The sequence below is a fragment of the Dromiciops gliroides genome, chromosome 4 (genome assembly GCF_019393635.1).
Source record: "Dromiciops gliroides isolate mDroGli1 chromosome 4, mDroGli1.pri, whole genome shotgun sequence".
NCBI lineage: Eukaryota > Metazoa > Chordata > Mammalia > Microbiotheria > Microbiotheriidae > Dromiciops > Dromiciops gliroides.
In genome coordinates, this window is record NC_057864.1 from 158300363 (window position 1) to 158306363 (window position 6001).

Below are 6001 nucleotides of genomic sequence, written 5' to 3' on the forward strand. Positions count from 1 at the left end.
ACAGAAGGAAGGGGTGAGCATTCTATCTGGTATGCCCATGTGTTTTGTTAATGCCTCTACCTTCTTACCTAACCTGTGTGCCAAACCTTAAGTATCTACCCCTCATCAGTCTTTATACTTGGATTGGGTCAGAGAGAATGTAGAGTCCCCTACAACTCTTGGCAAAAAAACAAACAAAAATTAATGACAGGATTACCCTTAGGATGGAGCAAAGGGGATCTTCTGTATCAGTAACAGTAGTTCAAATAGGAAAAAGGGCAATGCCAGATGTTCTATTCCTAAGCATATACCCAAAGGAAGTAATGATAAAAAGAAAGGCACCCATAAATGCCAAAATAGTTATAGTAGTACCTTTTGTAGTAGCAAAGAAACAAAGTAAATGCCCATCACTTAGGGTGGCATGTGAATGTAATGGAATATCATTCTATCATAAAAAATATGAACATGGAGATACATAGAAGTATCAGAAGACTTAGATGAACTGATACAAAGTGAAGGAAGCAGAACCAGTAAAACAATGAACACAATGACTATTACAATGTAAATGTTAAAAGCAATAATTAAAAAACCATCAAAACTGAATGTTGTAAGATTTTAAATGATCAAACTTGTTGCCAATGAATGGATGAATTCTATGTACAAGCCAAGTTCTGAGGCTACAAATGAAAAGGTTAAAATAATTCCAGTTCTCAGAGAGCTCACATTCTAATAAGGAAAGACAACAGATAGAGTAAGCTTACTTCTTTACAAAAGAGATATTAAAAAGATATTTTCTCTATCTTTAAAGAGGTGGGGGGACTATGGGTAAGAACATTGTACATATCAGAATTTTTCAATAAGTTGGTTAGTTTTGCCAAATTGTCTCCCACCTCCTCTTTTATTTTGTTATAAAGGATATCTCTCTGGGAGGGGCAAAAAGAGGAGAAGGGATATATTGAGAAAGTTGGATAATGTAAAAATGGGAAGCTAGGTGGCACAGTAGATAGAGTGCAAGGCCTCAAGTCAGGAATACTCATCTTCCTGAGTTCAAATATGGCTTCAGACACTTACTAGTTGTGTGACCCTGGGCAAGGCATTTAACCCTGTTTAACTCAGTTTCCTCAACTGTAAAACGAGCTGGAGGAATTGACAAATCACTCCAGTATCGCCAAGAAAACCCCAAACAGAGTCATGAGTGAACAACAATGCAAGTTGATGTAAAAATGAAATATATCAATCTATGAAAAGAGATCATTGTATAAGCACTAGTTACATTCTGGGCACTGGTTACATTTAATTCCTTCAAGACAGTAGTGTTCCATTAATTGTAGCCATATCAAAAGACCAGTAGAATATATTGGTATTTTAAAGATAGGCCTTTAATTCTGAGAGAAGTTTTGGGTCATTAAAGAAGTCTTGGGGCAGCTAGGTGGCGCAGTGGATAGAGCACCAGCCCTGGATTCAGGAGGACCTGAGTTCAAATCTGGCCTCAGATACTTAACACTTACTAGCTGTATGACTCTGGGCAAGTCACTTAACCCCAATTGCCTCACTTAAAAAAAAAAAGAAGTCATCTAATCCAATTATAGGTGGATGACTGACAAACTCTTTTGAGTGGTTCCAGATCTCTTCTAGGAGGCTCTGCAACATTCCAGAGTTTGATGTAACCAGCATAATATTGACTGAAAACAGGAAAACCACTTTTCTTCTTGGACTTAATACCACATCTCCTTTGCAGGGGTAGACATGTTTGTCAAGCATACACCTCCATGTTTTATACTTCTCCTAATATTGATAGTTGTCGAATAAAATTGTCACATGTTTCAAAGAATCAATAATTTTGATGTACAGATGGGAAACACCTTTTTTGGGGGAAGAGAACTTTAAGGCAGTACTTTTGCTCTATGGAATCAAATCTTCTTATATTTAAAAAAACAATAAGCAGAATGGGATCTCATGTTTTCTAAATCTTTCTGCTAATTGTGTGGTAAAGAAGATATGCTCTACTATAGAATATTGCTTGCTCATTCCCTACTAATAATCATTGAATATGCCCTCAATGAATAAGTAGTTGATTCTCATAAAATTTTATATTGATGGTCTACAGGTTGGTAGCCATTATTTTCTTGACTTTTTTCAGAAATAAAGTACAATTTTTTTTTTTACCCACATTTATGGTATTTTCCCATCTCTTCAATAGCTTGAGAATCAGTCCTTCAACACCCTCACAATTATGTTTCATCCAGCAAGGATCTCCTCCATGTCCACTGGGTCTAATTCTACTCTTTTCCCAATCTCTTTTCTTTTTAATTCCATTTCTACCATCTCTAAGCGTATCTAGAACTGTGATGTAGAGTACAAATGTGGTGGCTCCATTGCCCTTGATCATGAAAATGGTTTGTTATAACAAAGATTTAAAATGAACAAAGGACAGTTCAGTAAAACCCACCAAGATATTGACTGAGTCTGACAGTATATGCTATACTTCTTACAAATACCTGCTAATCTCTGCAATGAAAGTAGGAAGTTGCATTTTCTCAACTCTTGCTTAGTCATGTTTGTTTTATTATTCTTTCTGTTTACATTGTTATAGTCATTATGTATATTGTTTTCCTGATTCTGCTAAACTTCAATCTACATCAGTTCATACAAATATTCTTTTATATATATATATATATATATATACATATATATATATATGTTATGTTCCCATGTTTACCACTGAAGGTTTTTTAGGCAGGATAAGGGCCAAGGTGCATTAGGAAGATTATTCTGGTAATAAGGAAAAGTAAGATTGAAGAAAGGGCAATCTGGGGATAGAAAATTCCATTGGGAGATCATGACAATTGTCTGAATGAGGGATAACAAGGGCCTGGACTAGGATGTTGGCAGTAAACTTGGAAAGGAGGAGGTAGATGTGAGTTATAATGTAAGGGAGATTCAATAGGACTTGGCAACTGATTGGAAAGAGAAGAGTTGAAGATGACTGAGGTTTCTAGCTTGGATGACTCAGAGAATGATGGGACCATAAACAGAAATAGGAGAAATAGGAGGAGAGGCAGAAAAAGGGTTATCTGAATTTATTACTCTTTGGTTGGAATTGTTTATCCAAGTAATAATCCGTGCAACTATACTACCTCTCATTCCCCAGATCTCTACTTTGTTCACGTGGGTACCATTGAATGGTGTGGATAAATTTACTTACCTTGGCAGTATACTTTTCAGGGAGGTCCACACAGATGACAAGGTTGATGCACACATTGCCAGAGCTAGTTCTGGAGGTTCCAAAGAAAAGTGTGGGAGATAAGAGGTATTAGGCTGCCTACCAAACTGAAGGTCCTATGGAGGCATTGTGCTGACCTCATTGTTGTATGCCTGTGAAACTGGACAGTATATCAGCACCATGCCAGGAAACGGAACTGTTTCCATCTGAATTGTCTTGGGAAGATTCTGAAGATGACTTGGCAAGATAAGGACTGAGATCCTTTATCGAGCTGAACTGCCAAACATTCAAACTCTACTGCAGAGAGCAGAACTCAGGCTGGCCACGCTGTTCAAATGCCAAATGTATGCTTGCCTAAAAAACTATTTTATGGGGAACTCACAGAAGGCAAGTGCTCATATGGAAGTAATAAGTAATATAAGGACACTTTCAAGGTTTCTCTGGAGAACTCTGGAATTGCTTGTGAGACATAGGAGACACCCAGCATGGTGCGGAAACATGAGGTGCACAAATTTAGAGACATCTCCACTCCAAATGTTCATAAGGACTATTAGTGCCAGACCAGTGGGAGAGCCTTCCAAGCTCATATTGGTCTGATCAGCTACAGTTGGACACAATGTACCTTGACCCCAGTCTAGTGATGTCATTTTGGTCTTCTTTGAGAATGAAGGGAAATCCGATCACATACCTCCAAAAAAATGCCATAAAATAATGAAGGACAACAACCAACCAAACAATCATTAAATACTCTCAAATGTATCGTTGCCATCTGGCTACACGATGACTATATAGCACTGCTCCCATGATCTTGTTTGTTCTTCATTCTCAAAGAAGACCATGACATCAGGGTGACGTTATGACTTGTGGTGAATTGGATTTAAGCGAGGGAGGGCTGTGCAAGGTGACCAACCTCACTCTCTCCTCCAGAGCCATATGGGTCAAGTGGTTAGACATATATCGGAATGACTGGAGATGACCCCAAATGTTTAAGGCAATTGGGGTTAAGTGTTTGAGGTGAGATCTGAACTCAGGTCCTCCTGACTCCAGGGCCAGTGCTCTATCCACTGTGCCACCTAGCTGCCCCTCCCCATTATCTAGCAGTCTTGTATGGTGATATTTCAACGATCCATAAACTCGTCAATGTGTGTACTCCTTCCACCAGTGCAGGTCATAACCAGATACACCTCAGAAGATATGAGTTTCTGTAGCTGAAAAAACCCTGACAAAAATCAATTTTCCAAAGTAATGGAGGAGAGGGAAGTGAGCTGGATTGGAACACATCCCATGATATGTACCTGGAACCGAGCTTCTCTGGCTATTTCTGAGGACAGTTGATCAACACTAAAGAACTTTGGTTTGCTATATAGCAAGACTGTGGTTCACATGAGGGCAACAGGGGGAGGAGGCTGGATCAAAGAGGATTAAACCCTAAGCCACCAAGAACAGTTCACCTTAGAAGAACTTAAAAGCAGTGAATTTCTCAGGCACAGAGATTGACCATGTATCACTTAATATTTTTATTTAAGATTTATCAAAAGTTATTTTCATATTTTTATCCAAAAAGTATGTACGGCATGTTCATTAAATTGCAGTTAACAAAAATCTGGGAAGAGCATTGGATGACAGAGATGGGATCCCAAGAGATCTAAAACATAAGGCTGTTCCTATTAAGATGAAATTTAATGGAAATAAGTATGTTTTATACTTGGGTGGAATAAGCATTTATACAGCAGCTACTATGTGACAGGCAGTGTGCTAATTGCTTTACAAATACTCATTTGATTTTTGAAACAACCATTCAAGGTAGGGTGCTATCATTATCCCCATTTTATTGCTGAGGAAGCTGAGGCAGAGAGATATTAAGTAATGTGTACAGCTAGTAAAGTCTGAGGCTGGATTTGACCTCAGGTCTTCATAACTCCAGGTACTGTGTCACTTCTCTGAGTACAAATACAAGATGGTCAAGACATGGCATGACAAATCTTCATCTGAGAAATATCAGGGAAGTTTTGACTTCCTGTGAAATTGACTGAGATTGAATCGGGAGCGGTCTTTTCCTGACAGCAGACAAGATGGCGGAAGTGGAGCAGAAGAAGAAGCCAACCTTTCGAAAGTTCACGTACCGCGGCGTGGACCTGGATCAGCTCCTGGACATGTCTTATGAATAGCTCATGCAGTTGTACAGTGCTTGGCAACGGCGGAGACTCAACCAGTGTCTGCGGCGCAAGCAGCATTGCCTCCTGAAGCACCTGAGGAAGAAGGAGGAGGCACCCCCCCATGGAAAAGCCCGAGGTCGTGAAGACACACCTTCGAGCATGATCATCCTGCCAGAGATGGTGGGCAGTATGGTGGATGTCTACAACGGCAAGACCTTCAGTCAGGTTGAAATTAAGCCCAAGATGATTGGACACTACCTGGGCGAATTCTCTTTCACCTACAAGCCTGTGAAACAGCCGGCCAGGTATTGGAACCACCCACTCCTCTCGTTTCATCCCTCTCAAGTAACCCAGATTCTAACAATAAAAACAAGAAGGTTCTTAGTGAAAAATAAATAATTAAAGAAAAAGAAAGAAAAAGAAATTGACTGGGATTGGGGGCAACTAGGTAGCACAGTAGATAAAGCACCGGCCCTGGATTCAGGAGGACCTGAGTTCAAATTTAGCTTCAGACACTTACTAGCTGTGTGACCCTGGGCAAGTCACTTAACCCTCATTGCCCTGCCCCCCCCAAAAAAAATGACCAGGATGTCTATTCTGGAGAAGAGAGTGTTTTTACAAGAACGAATTCTTTATGTTTTTA

At 39.5% G+C, this 6001-nt stretch overlaps 1 pseudogene; it reads left to right on the forward strand.

Annotated features, from left to right (window-relative positions):
* The first annotated feature begins 5274 nt into the window (after nt 1-5274).
* Nucleotides 5275-5791, forward strand: LOC122726566 (annotated as a pseudogene).
* Nucleotides 5792-6001: the final 210 nt, after the last annotated feature.